The sequence below is a fragment of the Phocoena phocoena genome, chromosome 20 (assembly GCF_963924675.1).
Source record: "Phocoena phocoena chromosome 20, mPhoPho1.1, whole genome shotgun sequence".
Lineage (NCBI taxonomy): Eukaryota > Metazoa > Chordata > Mammalia > Artiodactyla > Phocoenidae > Phocoena > Phocoena phocoena.
This window is the reverse complement of record NC_089238.1, coordinates 5,034,392-5,055,995: the sequence shown is the minus strand read 5'-3', so window position 1 is coordinate 5,055,995 and position 21,604 is coordinate 5,034,392. Positions and strand designations below refer to the sequence as shown.

At 43.6% G+C, this 21,604-nt stretch overlaps 1 pseudogene; it reads right to left on the bottom strand.

Annotated features, from left to right (window-relative positions):
* Window positions 1-845: 845 nt before the first annotated feature.
* Window positions 846-20,010, bottom strand: LOC136140957 (heterogeneous nuclear ribonucleoprotein A1-like; annotated as a pseudogene).
* Window positions 20,011-21,604: the final 1,594 nt, after the last annotated feature.

Genomic DNA, 21,604 nt, shown 5'->3' with positions numbered 1-21,604 from the left:
TAACTTTATCTGATACCATAATTCAATTTAGATATATGTGCCAACAATCATATTAATAACCAAAAAACTCCATGACTTTGCTTGGGTGACCCTTTTAATGGTGAACTCTAGGTCACGACACAGTAACGGTCAGTTCATAGTTTCTCCACCAAAGCAGGTTGTAAATAAACTTTGAATGGAACCTGGCACCACCCTGAAGGAATTCTAACGTCACACTGCTGGGGTAGTTTACCAAAATGGCTTCAGAGTAGACTAACTACACAGCACATTTAAAAAAACACACACATTTATTCAGCGTCATGATCAGACTATTACATTTAGCAATCAACAGCACGGGTGCAAAAAAAAAAAAAAAAATCTACATTAAAACCCTTTGTTGGAATGCTTTACACTTTCCACAGAACAGAAACTAAAGTAACCTGTTAGGGCTTCCCTGGTGGCGCAGTGGTTGAGAGTCCGCCTGCCGATGCAGGAGACACAGGTTCGTGCCCTGGTCCGGGAAGATCCCACATGCCGTGGAGCGGCTGGGCCCGTGAGCCATGGCCACTGAGCCTGCGCGTCCGGAGCCTGTGCCCCGCAACGGGAGAGGCCACAACAGTGAGAGGCCCGCGTACCGCAAAAAATAAATAAATAAAATAAAATAACCTGTTATACAATTAGTCACAAATACAGTCCTTGAGTTTTTTTTCCCCACACACGAGTACTGTCTAAAACATGTCTTCTTTGTAGCAGCTAGGCCCTGCCACCACTGTGCTTGGCTGAGTTCACAAATCTTTTGTAACCTGGAGTTTCCCCGTCACTTCTCTGTCTCTCCTCTCCTGCTAAGCTTTGTTTCCCGGGAGTAGTTAAAACCTTCTGCCCCCACCACAGCTCCTGCTGCTGCTGGAACCGCCACAGCCACCCTGGTTTTGTGGTTTGGCAAAGTATTGGTCTCCACCACCACAGGGGCCAGCACTTCTGCCTCCAGTTTCCTCCTTTCATGGGTCCAAAATTTGCAGATTGTTTGTTGTAACTGCCAGAATCATTGTAGCTTCCACCACCTCCAAAATGGCTTCCATCATTACCGAACCCATTATAGCCATCCCCACTGCCACCATATCCCCCGCCACCGCGGCTGCCACCAAAGGCACCTCGGCCACTGAAGTCTCCTCCACGACCAAACCTGTCATTCGCACCAAAACCCCCTCCACAACCACCACCAAAGTTTCCAGAACCACTTCGACCTCTTTGGCTGGATGAGGAACTAGCCATCTCTTGCTTAGATAGGGCTTTCCTTACGTCATAGTTGTGGCCATTCACCGTGTGGTATTTCTGACTGACAGTCTTGTCTACAGAGTCATGGTCATCAAAGGTTACGAAAGCAAAGCCTCTCTTTTTGCCACTACCTTGGTCAGTCATGATTTCAGTCACTTCAGTTTTCCCATACTGTTCAAAATAATCTCTTAGGTGATGTTCTTCAGCATCTTCTTTAATGCCACCAACAAAAATCTTTTTCACAGTTAAGTGGGCACCAGGTCTTTGAGAATCTTCTCTTGAGACGGCCCTTTTTGGTTCCACAACTCTTCCATCCACCTTGTGTGGCCTTGCATTCATGACTGCATCCACCTCCTCCACAGTGGCATAGGTGACAACCCCAAAGCCTCTGCAGCGCTTGGTGTTTGGATCCCTCGTTGCCACACAATGTGTGAGCATTCCCCGCTGCTCAGAATGGCTCCTCAGACACTCATCAGTTGTTTCAAAGCTCAAACCTCCGATGAAGAGCTTCTGCAGGGCTTCCCTGGTGGCACAGTGGTTGAGAGTCCGCCTGCCGATGCAGGGGACACGGGTTCGTGTCCCGGTCCAGGAAGATCCCACATGCCGCGGGGTGGCTGGGCCCGTGAGCCATGGCCGCTGAGCCTGCGCGTCCGGAGCCTGTGCGCCGCAACGGGAGAGGCCACAACAGTGAGAGGCCCGCGTACCGCAAAAAAAAAAAAAAAAAAAGTCAGACCAATGAACAGTTTTTCTTTTACACCCAGAGGTCAACAAGGTAGGAAAGCCCCCATATGGAAGAGTGGATGATTAGGTGGCCTGAGGCTACATTCTCAGGGGATGTTTTACACTAAAGTCTCCTACTTGGAGGAGATGTTCAGGCAGTGCTGTTGTTCTGAATTACAATGCTCAAAAGCAGTCTAAAATAGTGACCTTGGGAGGGGAGAAAAGCATACTAAATTTTGATTAAATCATGGTAACGGGGCTTCGCTGGTGGCGCAGTGGTTGAGAGTCCGCCTGCCAATGCAGGGGACACGGGTTTGTGCCCCGGTCCAGGAGGATCCCACATGCCGCGGAGCGGCTGGGCCCGTGGGCCATGGCCGCTGGGCCTGCGCGTCTGGGGCCTGTGCTCCGCAACGGGAGAGGCCACAGCAGTGAGAAGCCCGCGTAACACACACACACACACAAAAAAATCATGGTAACGGTCATTGTACCCAGTGATCACTGAGGACAACTGAGGATGACACTGAGGCTGGGAATTTGGAGTATTCCTATCTGGCTGGTTCCTAAGGAAACAAGGGAGCTATCATGAGTCATATTGAAATTGACAGGGAGGTGTAGTTCTTAGCTAAGTAAGCTGTTTCCTTTAGCACAAAAGAAGAAAAGGAGCTCTTTAACCTTTGATATTTTCAAGTTACAGAGTTTAAGGAAAGTCTAACATTTTCACTCCGTAATATGACATCAAGCGAAACTCAAAAAATAATAAATCCATGTGTTATATTTGAATAAAGGAATATTAGAAAATTTAAACTAATACTGGTAATAACAAACTTGCCCAGGAACCTTAGCGTTTATGACTTTGGATGGCATTGAAGGACCCTTCATACTCATTGTGCCTGTGTTGTGACTCTCCCTGTCACATACAAGAGAAATCATTAAGTGCTGAAATATGCTGCTCTAAATCACCGAGTCAGAAATCTATGAACCATAAACCGAACAAAATCCTAGAGGATATTTTCAGACCAAAATTTAGTCTTAACTGAGCTCATCCAGTTCTGAGGCTTTCTCATTCAGATGAAGGCGGCACCATGCAATAGGGCAATTTCAGTGAGATTATTTACAGATATTTGATCATGATAAACCAGTTGGCAGTTTTATAACTGAAAACACAAAGCCCTTTAAGGGTAGTTAGACAATGAACGTAATATATTTGCAATTGAATTAAAAACAAAGGAATCTACTATACAAGTGTACTTATTTACAAAACAGAAATAAACTCAAAAACATAGAAAACAAACTTATCATTACCAAAGGGGGAAGTGGGGGAGGAATAAATTAGAGTTTGGGATTAACAGATATACAGCACTATATATCAAATAGACAAAAAACAAATACCTACTGTACAGCCCAGGGAACTAACATCAATATCTTGTAATATCCTATAATGGATTAGAATCCAAAACAGAATATATATATCTGAATCACTTTACTGTACATCTGAAACTAACACAACATGGTACATCAGCTATACTTCAATAGAAATAAATAAGTATGGAGGCTCCTTAAAAAACTAAAAATAGAACTACCATACAACCCAGCAATCCCACTATTGGGCATATACCCTGAGAAAATCATGATTAAAAAGAGTCATGTAAAAAAAAAAAAAAAAAAAAAAAAAAAGAGTCATGTACCACAATGTTCACTGCAGCACTATTTACAATAGCCAGGACTTGGAAGCAACCTAAGTGTCCATCGGCAGATGAATGGATAAAGAAGATGTGGCACATATATACAATGGAATATTACTCAGCCATAAAAAGCAATGTAATTGAGTTATTTGTAATGAGGTGGATGGACCTAGAGTCTGTCATACAGAGTGAAGTCAGAAAGAGAAAAACAAATACCATATGCTAACACATATATATGGAATCTAAAAAAAAAAAAGGGCTTCCCTGGTGGCGCAGTGGTTGAGAGTCCGCCTGCCGATGCAGGGGACACGGGTTCGTGCCCCGGCCCAGGAAGATCCCACATGCCGTGGAGCGGCTGGGCCCGTGAGCCATGGCCGCTGAGCCTGTGCTCCTCAACGGGAGAGGCCACAACAGTGAGAGGCCCGCATACCGCAAAAAAAAAAAAAAAAAAGGTTCTGAAGAACCTAGGGGCAGGACAGGAATAAAGATGCAGACGTAGAGAATGGACTTGAGGATACAGCAAGGGGAAGGGGGAAGGGTAAGCTGGGACGAAGTGAGAGAGTGGCACGGACATATCTACACTACCAAATGTAAAATAGATAGCTAGTGGGAAGCAACCACATAGCACAGGGAGATCAGCTCGGTGCTTTGTGACCAGCTAGAGGGATGGAACAGGGAGGGTGGGACGGACACACAACAGGGAGGGGATATGGGGATATATGTATACATATAGCTGATTCACTTTGTTATACAGCAGAAACTAACACACCATTGTAAAGCAATTATACTCCAATAAAGATGTTAAAAATAAATAAGAATAAATGCGGGACTTTCCTGGTGGTCCAGTGGGTAAGACTCTGAGCTCCCAATGCAGGGGCCCAGGTTCCATCCCTGGTTGGGGAACTAGATCCCGCATGCATGCCGCAACTAAGAAGTCCACATGCCGTAACTAAAAGATCCCGCATGCCACAACGAAGATCCCGCGTGCCGCAACTAAGATATGGCACAGCCTAAATAAATAAATAAATAGTTTTTTAAAAAGAGTAAATGCATGTTCTAATGGCAAGAGGCAATATATGAGAAGGAATAAGGGTAATAATTTAGGAAGTGAATCCAAGGGTTAAAGGTGGAGTAATTACTGGAGATAATGAGTTCTCACCTATAACCTTGACTTTGGGAGGTTAAGATGGGTATGGAAAAAGAAAAGGTCGTTCAAAGTGTACCAGTTAACTGTCTACAAGTTTTGCTATGGTAACAAATATTCCTGAATTCTCAATGGCTTACAACAAGAAACACTGATTGCTTCCCTATATTATATGAATCATTATTCACCTCTTGCTTCTTTCAATAATTTGATTTTGTCATTCCCGGTAAAATTTCAGTCTATCCAAGACCATTCTTGCAGTAGAGAGAGGACAGGGTTATATGAAGCAAATAAAAGCTTTGAAAGCTTTGATTTCAGGTTGAAACATGCCATTCTACTCACACCAAATTGGCCCAGGAGGAACTCAAAAGGCATCAATGGGCAAGGAAGTACAATCCTCTCCAAGGGAAGTAAGGGTTGCCTAAGTCAAGCAGCCAACCTTGTTATCAGAGGGCAGACGTGTATAATCTCACAGGGTGATAATTAATAGGAAATTATTACAATATATGATACTGCAGCTTCTGTCACAAATAATTTGTCCCTCCTCTGTTCACAATAAAACTACTAATTTCAAATGAAATAGGGGATATTACTACGGAACATGAATACATCAAAATGATATAAAGAAGCTATGAGAAAACTCTACACATTATACCCAACAACTCAATAGCACATTAAAACGATTATATACCATGGCTAATGGGAATGTATTTTTAAAATATAAGGATGGTTCAACATATGGAAATCATTCAATGTAAAACAGCATGTTAACAGAATGAAAGAAAAAGACAACATGATCATCTCTACTGATGCAGAAAAAGCAGTTGACAAATGTCAACAGTCCTTTATGATAACAACACTCAATAAACTAAAAATAGACAAAAACTCCTCAACATTAAGGACGTATAGTAACAGCCCATGGCTAACATCACGCTCAACAGATTTTCCTCTAAGATCAGGAACAACACAAGGATACCTGCTCTCACTGTTTCTAAAATCGAATTACTAGAAAGTCTAGCAGGAACACATAGGCAGAAAAAAATAAGTAAATAAACGGTATCCAAATAAAAAAGGAAGCAAAATTATCTCTGTTGACGAACAACATGTTCTAGTATGTAGAAAACCCTGAAGGTTCTGCAAAATAAACCTGCTAGAAATAATGAAGGAAGTCAGAAAAATTATGAGATAAAATCAACAAATAAAATCAGTTGTGTTTCTATAAATTAAAAATGAACGATCAAGAAGGAAACTCAGGGGGAGATCCCTGGTTCCCTGGTGGTCGAGCAGTTAGGATTTGGCGCTTTCACTGCTGTGGTCCGGGTTCAATCCCTGATCGGGAAACTGAGATCCCTCAAGCAGTGCTGTGTGGCACAAAAAAACAACCAAAAAAAAAAAACACTCCTTAAAAAAAAAAAACAAGGAAATTCAGAAACAACTCTATTAACCATAACATCAAAGAAATAAGTAAAATACTTGGAATAAGCTGACATTTAAAGGGAAAGATTTGTACACTGTAAACTAAAAACACAGCTGAAAAATATTCGAAAGGACACAATGCAAAGATATCCCAAGTTCATTAATTGGCAGTCAGTATTTTCTAGATGTAAATACTACCCAAAGCAATCAACAGAGTCAACCCAATCCCTAGTAAATCCCAATGGTATCTCTTGAAGGAATGAACTTACAAACTCTCATGGGGTCCAACACAGTCTCCGTACAATCTAAGAGTCACTGCCCTTGAGAAATGGTTTGTGATATTCCTCAAAATCAGAAAAAAAAACCTTTGGAAAGACTTATCAGCCAGGCTCTGTTGATACCTTCTGTCTCATATCCTAGAACATGCTGACCACTCCACTACATAGCTTGAAATGGTGATTTTGTATGCTGCAGGAAAATATTACAACATATGAGGGAAACTGTTCTACATCAAAAATTTCTGTTACCCAGCAAACCCACACGATGGAGAGTCCGCCGGAAGTTGTGCATTAACTAAGGGTGGCTTATCACAGCAGAGAAACAGGATAAAGTTTCAGACCCTAGGACTAGGTATTTCGAAAACAAGTTTCAGAGGCAAAATCATGCCAACTTAGGAGAATACGAAATCAAGAAGAGTATACATTCCCCAACTTGACAGAGCAGTACAAGAGCAAAACAAAATACAAGATTTGTAGGTCAGATATTATACGATGAAACCATGTGATCTACCCACAGAAGACAAACTAAAAGGCTGAAAGATGCATATTCATCCTTTGAGGGACTGCGGACTAGAAATAGGCTCTCTCTGGGACTTACACTCTAACAGCCTTTATACTCTATGCCTCTGAGTTTGACATGTCTAGTTTCCATATATAATACCTTTCTTTTTTGTCACAATGTCATCATTTATGGCTGACATGTATTTTCTATATCCATTCATTTGCCAACAGGCATTTTAGTTCTTTCTACATCTTGGCTGTTTTGAATAATGCAATAATATTCATTGGAGCACAAATATTAACCTCACTACAATGATGTGATTTCATTTGGATATGTAGTCAGACGTGGGTGTCATAGACTGTGCCTGTTCTATGTTTATTTTATTAAGGAAACTCCATACTGTCTTCAATAAAAGCCCTAACACTTACATTCCCACCAACAAAGCACAAGGGTTCCCTGTTCTGTGTATTGTGCGTGCGTGTATGTGTGTGTGTGCATTTTCACACAGGTAGGGAGAGGACAGTAGGGGAACCAGCACTGACCTGGCAGCCAGAAAGTAGCAGCTACAGCTTCCCAAGGATGAGCCTCTGGGCTGCAGATCACTGTGGTGCTACTTGCCCCCTGATTCTTGGAAAAATCTTTCACTACATCAGAGAACTTAATGGCCCCTCTCAAGTTGTGTCCACCGACACATACCTAGCAGAATAGCCCTAACGAAAACCTTTTGCCATTCAAAGCTTAGTACTCGTAATTTTCCTTCTGGACTCAAATGAACTTACAAACTCTCATGGGGTCCAACACAGTCTCCGTACAATCTGTATCAACTCATCCTACTATAAAATACAAGAAAACATTCTACTTCAATAAATCACGCCTGAGGGAAAACTACATGTATTTTCCTTCACCATGACCACAGACCAAACACTGTCATCTCCAAAAAACTATATATAAAAGAAAGATATTTCCAGTGGTGCACATGCCCCAGTGAGAACCCCAAATCTCCCACGAAACACTCCAAATTCTCTTTTGTATCTTTCACAGTGCATCTAAAACTTTCTTCATTTGGGACCCAAAATACTAAAAAATACCAAAGATAACTCACAACACGATCACTGAAATTTTCCCTGTATTACTCTAACCATCGCACAATGATTCTACACCATCCAAAAGACCCAAAAGAAGTCACCTGTGGTGTGGAGGCTGTAGGGCACCCTCTAGATGAATAGACTGAGGACAAGGCACCCATCCTCATGCACCCAAAGATCCCTGTGGGCTCAGCTCAGGCCATACTTCTCACAACACTGGAGAAAAATGTTTTTATCTGCCTAAATCCACTGCCTTCATTCGTCCCCAGGTATAACCATGAAATATCCAAATAAACCAATGCATGCAAACCTCAGTCTCAGCAGCTAGGGTCCCAGGGAACACGAGCTAAGACACTATGGCACCTCAAACCATGCAGTGCACCCACAACTACCCATAAACCCAATTCCAGGTGCTCCAGCCAGAATTGACACATCCCTTGCCACAAACCCCTTGAGACCAAAGGGACAGCTGAACACACCATTCATGGGGCTCCGTATCCAGCCTATAGAACCCTACAGGGCCCCCTTCAATCTCCCCATTTTTCCACCTCTCCTCATGCAAACACGGGCAAAGAGGGCTAAAGGGCACAAGTACCTGTCTGCAAAGGCATCGCAACAGGAACATTCACAGGAAACCATCCAAAGGACGCCGGGCGTTCAGTATGGAGGTCAAGACGTTGACCCGCCTGGGAAAATTTACCAGCAACTGGGGACGTTATGGACTTCAGTTACAAAGGCATCGGAATTCAGTGAGGAAGTCTCAAAGAGAGAGGGTCCCCAGGTCTCTTGTCTCCTGTTCTCCCAACTCACAGGTAATTAAAGATTAATTAGGGCTTCCCTGGTGGCGCAGTGGTCGGGAGTCCGCTAGCTCTTTGACAGGGACTTCCTTCATTCCCCTTAGGTTCTGGATTTATGCCCCCCACTTAGCACAGTGAAATCACTATCCTGGACTCTGAGTACATGAAATGCTTGAAGGCAAAGCTCCTGTCCAAGGTGGCGACTGGTCACTGGATGTGCAGAGACTGGAATACCTGGGGGCTACAGGGGAGCAGTGACACAGGAGACTAAACACAGGGACACCTCAGGACACTGCATGAGGACATCAGATTTGTAGGGCTTTTTACAGCTCCCTACATCTTTTTGCTTTTGAGTAATTAAGTAGCCACATGGGGTAAGGATCAATTAAAGTCGAAATGTCCAGAACAAATATGGGAACCACCCTCATCACCTACCCTGTTCACCTGGTCTCTCCTTAGGGGAGATTACTCAGCCCATCCCACAGTCCTAGCTTCTAAACACATCCCCAGAGTGAGACGTTGCAGCCATCCTCGGAAGAAGAGGAAAACGTGTGCTCTTCAGTGAAGTGAAAATGGGAAAGACTCCAAATAATCAACGGAGAAGGGCATTTCTCATGAGGGTGATTGATGTAGGGACAATAAAACCATTAGTGTGACAAGAGATTGTCAGGAGGGGCTGGGGAGACCTCCCTCAGCCTAGACCTGAAGGAGGACAGAGGGCCTGACCCATGGTGACTTAAAGGGAGAAGGTAAGAAAGGAACTAAGACTTGAGACAGAAAAGGTTTTGGTGTTTGGGAACAAAGAAAAGGTGAATGTGACCGGGGCAGAGTGAACCATGAGAAAAGGTTAAGCTCCCAGGATGAGGCTGGAGACCCCGGCAGGGTCCTGAGGATGACACAGGGCTGTGTACCCACAGTGAGGGGTCAGGATTTTGTCCAGCGGACAAACGGTAGCCAGTGGAGGTCTGAGTGTAAGAACTGAGAATTAAAATTAGGGGCTTCCCTGGTGGCGCAGTGATTAAGAATCCGCCTGACAATGCAGGGGACACGGGTTCGAGCCCTGGTCCGGGAAGATCCCACATGCTGCCGAGCAACTAAGCCCGTGTGCCACAACTACGGAGCCCGCATGGCACAACTACTGAAGCCCATGCGCCTAGAGCCCATGTTCCACAACAAGAGAAGCCACCGCAATGAGAAGCCTGTGCACTGCAACTAAGAGTAGCCCCCGCTCACCACAACTAGAGAAAGCCCATGTACAGCAACGAAGACCCAACGCAGCCATAACTAAATAAATAAAATAAAATAAGTTAAAATTAAAACTCTAAATTCAACTGGGCACTGCCACACACAAACTCACGCCCAACTGGGCCAATCATTTCAAGGGTCTCTGTTGCTCAAATGAAGAATTTCTGGTGGAGTCGATCACCTCCATGTTACGAGTGGGCTCTCTGAGGCAGTTATGAGAAAGTCTGGGTTGAGTGAACAGAATGAGGCGTAACTGAATTCTAAAAAGGTCACCCGAAGGGTTAAGTGGGAAGTTTGTCCTTATTGCTCATCCTATTTAAAACACCATCTATCACGGGCCTGAGCAATGGAAACTTCTCTTTCAAGGTCAGATCACACTGATACCAACCATTTAATTCTTCTTTTCCAGAAAAATCACATTAAAATGACTTAAAAATACAGGGAGTTTCCAGTTTCCCTAGTGGTTAGGATGCTGGGCTTTCACTGCCCTGGCTCGGGTTCAACGCCTGGCCAAGGAACGGAGATCCTGAAAGCTGTGCAGCGTGGCCACTGCAAAAGCACAGCTGTTGGTGCAGAAAACATTGTAAGGGGTCAGCTGAGAAATCAGCTCTCAGCAAACTTCTTCATCATGAATAGAGAGACTCTGCTGGAAGCTTCCAAGTCAATCTAGTCCATACTTCATCATTTGTACAGAACAGGTAAGAGGGACCTGAGGGAAAAATCTTCCTATCATCTCACAGCCATTTTAACATACCACAGAAAAAGGAAGAAAACAAAATATAAGGCTAACTGGCTAAACTTGATTTTGAATGTTAATATAAAACATCATTGGGGCTTCCCTGGTGGCGCAGTGGTTGAGAGTCCGCCTGCCGGTGCAGGGGACATGGGTTCGTGCCCCAGTCCGGGAAGATCCCACATGCCGCAGAGCGACTGGGCCTGTAAGCCATGGCCGCTGAGCCTGCGCGTCCGAAGCCTGTGCTCCGCAACGGGAGAGGCCATGACAATGAGAGGCCCGCGTACTGCAAAAAAAAAAAAAAAGATGCCACCAGAAAAAAGAAAATTACAAGCCAGTATCACTGATGAACATAGACGCAAAAATCCTCCACAAAATACTAGCAAACCGAATCCAACAGTACATTAAAAGGATCATACACCATGATCAAGTGGGATTTAACCCAGGGATGCAAGGATTTTTCAATATCTGCACGTCAATCAGTGTGATACACCACATGAAAATGAAGTTAGGGACTTCCCTGGTGGCGCAGTGGTTAAGAATCTGCCTGCCAATGCAGGGGACACGGGTTCCAGCCCTGGTACGGGAAGGTCCCACATGCCACAGAACTAAGCCCGTTCGCCACAACTACTGAGCCTGTGTGCCACAACTACTGAAGCCCACATGCCTAGAGCCCGTGCTCCGCAACGAGAAGCCACCGCAATGAGAAGCCCGCTCACCACAACTAGAGAAAGCCCGCGAGCAGCAACGAAGACCCAACGCAGCCAAAAATAAATAATGAAGTTATCTTCTGATACAAATAATTACTAAATGCACAAATCTTATAAACAGTTTTGCAATTGTCATCCTCATCTGTAAACCTAAGTAAACAAATTTTATATTTACTATATTCTAAAGCCACAAATCAGCATATCACAACTTAATCATCCATATCGAGACAATTCACCATCCATCTGGATCCAGTTTCCCCAACACTACTGGCACTACTGTGCGTTTCCATTTCATTCTCTTTATCTTTCTCCCTTTTTCTATTTTGTCTCTGTTTTTCTTCCCCTCCACTCTGCTGGTGTTCTTGTTACGGATCAGGATTTTTGGGCTCCTTTATCGATAGAAATTGCTAAGAGTCCAGACAAGAAATTCAGGCAAGGCTTTATTGGGACTCATGCAGCAACAAGTAACAGGATCCCTTGCTCGCTCCCAGGGTCAGGGGTCAAGTTTGTCCCTTATATGGAGTGAGGCAGGGGTGGGTCCAGGGGTCAGGCTGGAGCGGTGTGCAGGGTGCATGCACAGTATCCTGTTTTTGCACCCAACACCTCAGAAGTGGCAATTGGGTTTTTAGTTTCTTTGTATATTGTTTATAATTTGCCCCAACTGTTCATGCACACAGTTATTTTTAGTTCCTTCTACTTTCTTTGTATTCTGTTGCTCCAGATGTTTGTCCAGGTGTAAGCACTGCAGCAAAGGTTGCCAGGTCCCAGATTCCAAACTGTCTCATTCTTGCCCTCCTATATCGACCCTCACATGTGTCCAGTCCACTCTGCAACTTGTTTCCCCTCTTATGGCTCTTTCCCAAAACCTTTCTGATTACCCTAAATCTCTGGATATTCGTGCCTCTTTCTTCCCCCCATCTCTGCTCCCTCTCTGCCCTTGGGTTACACTCTTTCTATCCCTGTTATGCTCCCTTTGTCCCCACTCTCTAGCACCTCCAGGTGGCTATGCTTCTTTCCTGCTCGTTTTCTTCCTCTGCTCCTGAAATCTGTTCCTTCTATCTCTCCAGGCACCATGTTGATCTGAAGGCCAAGGTTGCAACTCTTTTGTCTTCCACCGCCACGCTATGTGTTGCCTCTCCACTGTTATCCCCCTCCTGCCAATGATCCTAGGTCCCTCCCACTATGTTGCTCTCCAATCCCGCAGATCCTATTTTAATTACTTCTATATTTTATCACAGTGCAAAACTTTCAAGGCTAAATTTATTTTATGCTACTATTCCTCTTCAAGATCCTCAGTCATGGTTCACATTCCCTTCGATTCGCCCTGATTTTTTTTTTTTTTTTTTTTTGCGGTACGCGGGCCTCTCACCGCTGCGGCCTCTCCCGCTGCGGAGCACAGGCTCCGGACGCGCAGGCCCAGCGGCCATGGCCCACGGGCCATGGCTCCCGGACCGGGGCACGAACCCGCGTCCCCTGCATCGGCAGGCGGACTCTCAACCACTGCGCCACCAGGGAAGCCCCGCCCTCATTCTTTTCTCCTCAGTTTTTCTCCTTGTCTCTCAGTCACTGTGTCTCTGCTTCTCCTGATCCCCCTGCCCCACATATTTAGAGGGATGGAGAATAAACAAGATGCCCAGCTACTGGAAGAGACCATTTGGAATCTGGGACGGAAGAACACTGGGTGTCACACGTCTGGCCCAGGTCACCTCCCCCTATGCGGGCTGAGGGGAAGGGCTGACTACGAAGGGGAGGCCGGGGGAGCACAAGGACCGGCCTGAGGAGACGCGAGGACAGAGGGGCTGGGAGGGAGCGAGGGGGTCTCAGGAGAGGAGCGGGCTCTCCAGAATCCCAGGGCCAGGGAGAGGACACGGCCTCGCCGGCAGCGGGAGAGAGCGAAGCTGCGGGCGCGCGAATCCACCTCGCAGAAGGGGACTTTACAAGGCGCAGGCGGAGGTAATGAAGGATTTTAAGCAGGAAAATGTCGCAAAAGGCTGTGTCTCGGTGGACCGAAGACCGAGAGTGCGAGGCTAGGGGGCGCGAATCCACCTCGCGGAAGAGGACTTCTCATTGCGGGGGGCGGGGGTACTGAAGGGTTTTATGAAGGAAAACGACGCTAAACGCGGTGTCTACGTGGAAGGCAGAAAAGCCACGAGAACAGGCAACCTCGCACCGATTTCAACCCAAATGAACAGATACCCAACCTGTAACAGCGTCTGGATTTACTCGGCCGGAGGGCCAGGCGCTGGGGTGTAAGGTTGATAGTCACTCCCAAGACCCTGAAGGCAGAATACGGGGAACAGCGCAGCACATACTTACACCAAAGTAGAAATACTTCGTAGCAAGACCTCCAACACGTGTACCCCGTTTCCGGCTCAGGAGGAAAGTGCGTCCGAAGGGACCAGGCGGGACTTCCGGGGGCGGGTTCAGGGCGGGCCGCTACTGGCTAGGGGCGGGGCGAGAGCCCAGCTCTGCGCAGAGAGAGCGAGGGGAAGGGTCTGGGGCGGCGGGGCGAGTGACAGCGCCGTGCTTCCCCTTCCCTTGTAACTGCTGATTTTAAGTGACTTTCTGGAACACTTTTAAGGTAAAAGCTTACAGATGTGTGGGCCACTGATGTGGGAAACAGATGTTTCCCTCCCAACAAGTTAAAAGTGGTTTCAATAAACAGCTGTTTTTGCCAGCAGGTTGCTCGCATGTCCCGCTCCTGAGACTCCAGCAATTCAGTGGTTGGGAACTTGGGCCTCCAAGTGGTAGCTGTGGCGCAGTAGTTTGATCTGGGAACACTTCCTGAAGTTGAGTTAGTTTTAGGAAACAAGAGCTGGAATTCTCTCTTTATTACAAACCAGAATGAGAAATACAAAACCCTCCCTGGGGAGAATGGGCCATTTCACAGACACCCTACAGAAGAGCTTTTCCTTTCTATTCCTAATTCAGCCAGGACAAAAAACCCAACACTCTGCTCAGTTACACAGACTCGGGCAAAACTTGGGGTTTGAGGCTGGAGGACTAAGGCATATGATAATTTCCGTACCCAACCATTGTTTTAAAAAGAGTTTTAAAATTTAAATTTTAAAAGGGTTTAAAATTTTAACTGTTATAAATTGCATTGTTCTTTCTTTTTTGCTAGTGTTTTATTTGCCTTTTAAAACCACATTTTATCCCCAGTTTTGAGAGGTACGTGACATACATCACGGTATGATTTTAAGGTGTACAGCATCATGTTCTGACTTACATATATTGAAATAATGACCGCAATGTTTAGTAAGCATCCATCATCTCATATAGATACCATGAAAATAGGGAGCAATAAAACAGAAAAAATATTTTGCTTTCTATGAGAACTACATTATCCTTTGAGACACTTGCTCTATTCCACACTTGTGAAAATTACGTTTAACTATATACTAGAAAAACTTGTTTATGAAATTATACTTATGTACATAAAAACTAAGCAATGTAATCTCAGATGACTCTGTTCATCATGAAGATAATTAGAACGTTTTACTTTGTATTTTTTGCAAGATGCAGTATAGTTTAGCTCTTCTCTGTTTATATTTTTGAAAGTTCTGACAAGTGTGGATAACAGAGGCTGTGAAATATTCTTCAGAAGACACTGGAATTTATTTCCATGTAAATAATAATTACGTTGCAACATTTCTAAGGGCATTTAATAGGGAGGTATATTCTCCCTATATGAACCCTAGAGAAAGTAAAACTAGATTATCAAATATGCAGTAAGTTCATTTCAACCCTCGATATTTTGATGACAATATCTCTTAGATAACATCTGCTACAGAGTGCGTTTCATCACATCCCTAACATGTGAAACATTTCATCCATAGAGACACTAGAATCCATTCAAATATGATGAATTTTAGATAGGGAAATTAACATTTTAAGTATTTCCAGGTACAATGAGCAGAACGTCCTGGTGTATCACACATACGAATACAAGAAAATATATCACATTTTTGTTATTTTATTTTATTTTTTTTGCTGTACGTGGGCCTCTCACTGTTGTGGCCTCTCCCGTTGCGGAGCACAGGCTCCGGAAGCGCAGGCTCAGCGGCCATGGCTCACGGGCCCAGCCGCTCCGTGGCATGTGGGATCTTCCCGGACCGGGGCACGAACCCGTGGTCCCCTGCATCGGCAGGCGGACTCTCAACCACTGCGCCACCTGGGAAGCCCTCAACTGCACTTTTTTTGAACACAGACAACAATATGTCTCCCACAAGAAATGCACTCCAAAAATTTACACGGTAAAAAAGCATAAAAAAATACACCATTTCAACACCATTCAAAATAGTGGCTAACATAATACAAAGTAAATTAAAGAGTAAATAATGTGTCAAGAATAAGGAAATCTATTTTATAATCATAAAGACAGAAATTCATCAGAATGACATGACAATCAGAAACTGCCATAGAACTGCATTTCATTATAGCCACAAAAATATTCTGGAGAAAAGTTTGGAGACAACATCACAAGGATAAATAATCTACCTATAAGTTTTTCGAAACCATCACGGATAGAAATTGTTAGATTCTCTAAAGCCCAAGAACCTACGGATGCACTGTTACCTTCTGGTATAAAGTACCTAGGTGGAAGAAAACTGTGGTGGTGAAAGGAACATGATTCGTTAGGATCATAAAAAATAACTCGATTTTATTAATTAAAACAAGAGACCTATGATACATTCTGAATAAAACAGTAGCAAAAGGCAATGACAGCAGTTAAATGTCAAACATACATATACACATAGAATTCTGGGGCTTTATTTTTTTATACATTTATTTATTTTATTTTATTTATCTTTGGCTGTGTTGGGTCTTCATTGCTGCGCGCAGGCTTTCTCTAGTTGCAGCGAGTGGGGTCCACTCCTCGTTGCGGTGCGCAGGCTTCTCATTGTGGTGGCTTCTCTTGTTGCAGAGCATGGGCTCTAGGCATGCGAGCTTCAGTAGTTGTAGCACGTGGCCTCAGCAGTTGTGGCTCCCGGGCTCAGAGCACAGGCTCAGCAATTGTGGCACATGGGCTGCAGTTGCTCCGCGGCATGTGAGATCTTCTCAGTCCAGGGCTCGAACCCGTGTCCCCTGGATTGGCAGGTGGATTCTTAACCACTGTGCCACCAGGGAAGCCCTAGAATTCTGGAACTTTTGATTAAATTTTCCTCTTGTGATAACTGCTCTCCCTTTAGTTTCGAAGAATAAGACTAGTTTTTCATTAATCATAGATCTATACAACAGCTATTCCCATGCAATGGAGGAAGTGACCAAATTTTCCCATGCATTCTGCCTACCACATGATCAGTCCCTGTTAACCTGTCACTCTCCTCCCATGAAAAGCCCATTCCCTTAACGTCCTGCCTGACCTATTCATGGTCAGTTAGTAAAGCATTCTGTCCTATAACCCACTATGACCTATCTACAAAAAGACACATGAGGCTTCCGTGGTGGCACAGTGGTTAAGAATCTGCCTGCCAATGCAGGGGACACGGGTTCGAGCCCTGGTCTGGGAAGATGCCACATGCTGCAGAGCAACTAAGCCCGTGAGCCACAACTACTGAGCCTGCGCGTCTGGAGCCTGTGCTCCGCAACGGGAGAGGCCACGACAGTGAGAGGCACCCGCGCGCCACAACTGGAGAAAGCCCTCGCACAGAAACGAAGACCCAACACAGCCAAAATTTAATTAATTTTTTAAAAAGACACACGAGCACAAAAACAGAAAGATAGATCAGTGGAACAGGATAGAAAGCCCAGAGATAAACCCACGCACATATGGACACCTTATCTTTGATAAAGGAGGCAGGAATGTACAGTGGAGAAAGGACAGCCTCTTCAATAAATGGTGCTGGGAAAACTGGACAGGTACATGTAAAAGTATGAGATTAGATCACTCCCTAACACCATACACAAAAATAAGCTCAAAATGGATTAAAGACCTAAATGTAAGGCCAGAAACTATCAAACTCTTAGAAGAAAACATAGGAAGAACACTCTATGACATAAATCACAGCAAGATCCTTTCTGACCCACCTCCTAGAGTAATGGAAATAAAAACAAAAATAAACAAATGGGACCTATGAAACTTCAAAGCTTTTGCACAGCAAAGGAAACCATAACCAAGACCAAAAGACAACCCTCAGAATGGGAGAAAACATTTGCAAATGAAGCAACTGACAAAGGATTAATCTCCAAAATTTACAAGCAGCTCATGCAGCTCAATAACAAAAAAACAAACAACCCAATCCAAAAATGGGCAGAAGACCTAAATAGACATTTCTCCAAAGAAGATATACAGAATGCCAACAAACACATGAAAGAATGCTCAACATCATTAATCATTAGAGAAATGCAAATCAAAACTACAATGAGATATCATCTCACACCAGTCAGAATGGCCATCATCAAAAAATCTATAAACAATAAATGCTGGAGAGGGTGTGGAGAAAAGGGGACACTCTTGCACTGCTGGTGGGAATGTGAAATGGTTCAGCCACTATGGAGAACAGTATGGAGGTTCCTTAAAAAACTACAAATAGAATTACCATATGACCCAGCAATCCCACTACTGGGCATATACCCTGAGAAAACCAAAATTCAAAAAGAGTCATGTACCAAAATGTTCATTGCAGCTCTATTTACAATAGCCCGGAGATGGAAACAACCTAAGCGCCCATCATCGGATGAATGGATAAAGAAGATGTGGCACATATACACAATGGAATATTACTCAGCCTTAAAAAGAAATGAAATTGAGCTATTTGTAATGAGATGGATAGACCTAGAGTCTGTCATACAGAGTGAAGTAAGTCAGAAAGAAAAAGACAAATACCGTATGCTAACACATATATATGGAATTTAAGGGAAAAAAATGTCATGAAGAACCTAGGGGTAAGACAGGAATAAAGACGCAGACCTACTGGAGAACGGACTTGAGGATATGGGGAGGGGGAAGGGTGAGTTTTGACAGGGCGAGAGTCATGGACATATACACACTAACAAATGTAGTAAGGTAGATAGCTGGGGGGAAGCAGCCGCAAGGCACAGGGATATTAGCTCGGTGCTTTGTGACAGCCTGGAGGGGTGGGATGGGGAGAGTGGGAGGGAGGGAGACGCAAGAGGGAAGACATATGGGAACATATGTATATGTATAGCTGATTCACTTTGTTATAAAGCAGAAACTAACACACCATTGTAAAGCAATTATACCCCAATAAAGATGTTTAAAAAAAAAAAAAAAGGTTACAGAAAGGCCAAAAAAAAAAAAAAAAAGACACACGAATTAACCTGATAAATCATGTCACAGTTTTACATTATTTTTTGTCCCCCTTTGTTGATAATTCAAACAATATTGAATTTGATAATTCAAGGTCCTTGTTTTCTCAGGAAACATGGATGTGACTGACCCACACCTAATCAAATTGGACCCCTCACTTTATAGATTCCTTCCCAGAGACTATCATGAAAGACCTATAATGCAGGCATAAGATCAAGACTTCAAACTTCAGGTTGAAAGGTTATAAATATAATGTTGTCTTTTCAAAAGAACTCCAATAATTACATATTTATACAGAGAAGATACTGGCATACTTCTACATACGTCCTTCTTCTGGTACTACAAACATCACGTCATACGTTTTAACGTATTGTCACTTGCAATGATTCTGCAGCAAACAGTATCTCACATTAACCTTGGACAGATAAGACATTTATTCCTAGTATGGATTCTCTGATATGTTATCTGTTGTAAGAATTGCTCAAAAAATTTACCTAATTCAAAAAATTTACTTAATGTAAGGGAATCCTTACATTTGTAAGGATTCCCTCCCAGTATGAGTTCTTTGGTGGACCCTGAGGATGCACTGTTGGGTCAATTTCTTTCCATGTTCAGTAAATATCTATCGTTTCTGACCTGTATCAATGCTCGCATTACAACAAAGGTGTGGATAGCTGATGAAAATTTTTCCAACATTCATGACATTTGAAACGTTGCTCTTCAAAATACATTCTCTGTTTCAGAGCGTTGATCTTCAGGTACAAGCCTTAGCACACATACTGCTTTGTGTGCTTTCTCTCAAAGATATACATTGAGCAATCTAGTGCATTGTGAGGCCTGGATAAAGCCTCTGCTCATACATTTGAAGGGTTTCTTTTCAATGGACTGTCTGCAGTTAACTAATACTTGAAGTCAAGAAAAGGTTTTGTCACACTCATTTCATTTATAAGGTATCGCTCCAGTATGTCCCACCTTGTGATCTTTGGGTAAAAGCCTTGCCACACACATTACATTTGTGTCTTAACTACTGGATCACCAGGGATGTCCCTAAAGTGTCAATTCTGAATGAAGACCTTTCCACATATATCACATTAGTATGATTGCCCCTCTGTATTTATTACCTGATTTGTAGTACGGGTTGGGATTTCACGAAAGGCTTTCCAACACTCATTACCTTTTAGAGATTCTTCTGCATTATGAATTCTCTGATGAATTGCAAGGTCTGAATTTCAACTACAGACTTTGCCAAATTCATCACATTTATATTGAGCTGGCCAAAAAGTGCCTTCTGTTTTTAAGAAAAAATAAAAGACACATTTTTTTTTCATTTTCACCAAGAACTTTATTGAACAACATACACCCTTTTGTTCCACTACCTTCTGCCATTTTTCAGGAAACTTCATAATTCCAACTTCCCAAAGCTTTTCATCTTTTTGAGCAAAGAACTGTGCCGGTTGCCTTTTACAGTCTTCCAGGGAATTGAAATTTTTTCCATTAAGAGAATTTTGTGAAGACCGAAATAAACAGAAATCCATGGCACCATGGTGAATATGGCAGATGAATTAGAACTTCCCAGCCAAGCTGTAACAGTTTTTGCCTGGTCATCAAAGAAACACGTGGTCTTGCGTTATCCTGATGGAAGATTATGCGTTTTCTGTTGACTAATTCCGGATGCTTTTCATGGAGTGCTGCTTTCAGTTGGTCTAACTGGGAGCAGTACTTGTTGGAATTAATCGTTTGGTTTTCTGGAAGGAGCTCAAAACAGAGGACTTCCAATCGCACTGTAGACACATCATCTTCTTTGGATGAAGACTAGCTGTCCGTGTGGTTGGTGGTGGTGCACTTCACATGCCCCACGATCACTTCCATTCCACATGATTGTACAGTATCCACTTCTTTTTTTTCTTTTTGTTTTTTTTGCGGTAGGCAGGCCTGTCACTATTGTGGCCTCTCCCGTTGCGGAGCACAGGCTCCAGACGTGCAGGCTCAGCGGCCATGGCTTACGGGCCCAGCCGCTCCGCGGCATGTGGGATCTTCCCGGACCGGGGCACGAACCCGTGTCCCCTGCATTGGCAGGTGGACGGACTCTCAACCACTGCGCCACCAGGGAAGCCCCCAGTATCCACTTTTCATCACCCATCACATTTTATTTTAAGAACAGAACTTTTTATTATGTTTAAGTAGAGAATCGCATGCAGATATACGGTCAAGGTTTTTTTTTTTCACTTAACTTATGTGGAACCCAAGCATCAAAGCAATTCATATAACCAAGATGGTGCAAATGATTTTCAACGCTTGATTTGGGTATTTTGAGTATGTCGGCTATCTCCCACGTGGTATACCGTTGATTGTTCTCAATTCATGTCTCAGTTTGATCACTATCAACTTCAAATGGTCTACCTGACCGTGGAGCATCACCCAGTGAGAAATCTCCAGCACGAAATTTCGGAAACCACTTTTGACATGTTCGATCAGTCACAGCACCTTCTCCATACACTGCACAAATCTTTTTTTGCGTTTCAGTTGTCTTTTTACCTTTCTTGAAATAATGAAGAGTAATATGCTGAAAATTGTTGCTTTTTTCCTTCCATCTTCAATATTAAAATGGCTCCACAAAAATTCACCAATTTTTATGTCTTTTTTTAAAATGCACGCTGATATCGCAACTGTCACATAAAATCTAACAAAATTGTTTGAATGAAGTTAAAGACAACTAAGTGCTCCTAGAGCCACCTTACGGAAAAAACTGAACCTTCTGGGCAACC